Here is a 1,883-nt window from a genome sequence, read left to right on the forward strand (position 1 = left end):
CCACCTGATCCAAGCTGCATCTGCAACCTACACCACAGCTCAGCTCAGAGCAATGCTGGACCCTTAACCCACTGAGTGAGGCCAGGGATTGAACCCGTGTCCTCATGGATACTAGTCAGGTTCATTACCACCAAGCCACAACGGGAACTCTGATACAGCTTTTTAAAAAATCAACTTGCAAAGCATTGAGGGAAGGCTTTCATTCTGAATAGTTCATTCATTTTTTAATTGAAGTATAATTGATTTACAATGTTGTATTAGTTTTAGGTAGACAGCAAAGTGATTCAGAGATATATATATATACATGTACATATACACACACGCACACACACACACACACACACACACACACACATATATAAAACTCCCCCCTTTGGAGAGTACATTATTTAGCTTTGAAAAAAATCTTATATTGTTTCTTTGATAATTCCCTTTTTGCATGTTTTCTGTTCTCTCTAGAATAAAGTCCTATAAGTCAGGCTTTGAAATTTCTGGATTGATTTTCTACATCTCATCTTTTCTTTCATGTTTCTACCTTCTACTTTTTGAAAGGTTTTCTTCTAACCTATTATTGATATTTTTAAATTTTGGAAATCATGTTTTAAATTTTCAAGAGTTCTGTGGTTTTTTGTTTGCTTGTTTGTATTTTTTTGAGTAGCTTTTTTTTTTTTTTTTTTTTTTTTTTTTTTCCCCTTTTTAGGACTACAGCATATGGAAATTCCCAGGCTAAGGGTCCAATCAGAGCTGCAGCCGCCAGCCTATACCACAGCCACAGAAATGCCAGATCTGAGCCGCATCTGTGATCTGTACCACAGCTCACTGGTAACACCAGATCCTTAACCCTCTGAGTGAGGCCAGGGATCACACCTGCATCCCCATGATACTAGTTGGGCTTGTTACCACTGAGTCACAATGGGAACTTCCTTGAGTGGCCTTTTTTAAAATTAAAGTATAGTTAATTTACAATGTTTCTTCAATTTCTGTTGTATAGCAAAGTGACCCAATCATACACAGTTCCTTATGCTATACAGTAGGAACCCATTGCCCACAGAGTGGCCCTTTAAATAGCATCAACTTCTTGTTTTATGGATGCAATATCTTTTCAATCTTTATGGAAATATTAATTAGAACTTCCTGAAATTTTTCTTCTGTTCCCTGCTGTACCTCTGTTAAAACTTTATTAAAGCCTTCTTATTTTTATCTTGATCTTTTTCTCATTATATTGAAGGCATGTTATGTATTACATATGAAAAACTTTGTGCACTGAAAATCTGACTGGGAACTATGTGTACATGAGTGAAGTTTGCCAGCTGCCATATTATTTATAGGTTAATTAAATATTGAGTTAGGCATTATGATGTGTAAACTCCCAACTATCAAAACATGAGGGTCTCTTCTCTGACATCATACAATTTCTTTTTGGGGGGAGGGTTCAGGAGGCTAGGGAGAAACATCTAGTTCTAAATGGTTACCCAGCAGAGGTGTGTGTGTGTGTGTGTTTTCTGTTCCTTATTCAGACTTTCAGTTAACCCTCTGAAAGCCTAGTCATTCATTTTGCCCCTTTCCTGTGTATTAGCACTCCAGACCTCAGCTTTATCCTGTTGTATTAGTTGTAATTCATCCCCTATTTCTATTTCACCTTTCAGAATTTTGTTGGAATCTTTCACCTTCTGATGGATTCTCCTGCTCGTGTTGAGTTTACATGCTCTTTTTATTCCTTTACCATCGTTTTGGTGGAGTCTTGAGTAGGAGAGCAGATAAATATACGTTTTTAATTTCCACCTTTAATTAGATTGCTTAATTTGAAAATGCATTTGGGTTACCAACTTCCCCTCCTATAAATTCGGTCTTGTTAATAGTGTAAGTTTTCTATCTAGAAGATT

The sequence above is a fragment of the Sus scrofa genome, chromosome 13, assembly GCF_054392235.1.
Source record: "Sus scrofa isolate SSC_HxYL_T2T_F1_AM1 chromosome 13, Sscrofa_HxYL_maternal_Yorkshire_Landrace_v2.0, whole genome shotgun sequence".
Lineage (NCBI taxonomy): Eukaryota > Metazoa > Chordata > Mammalia > Artiodactyla > Suidae > Sus > Sus scrofa.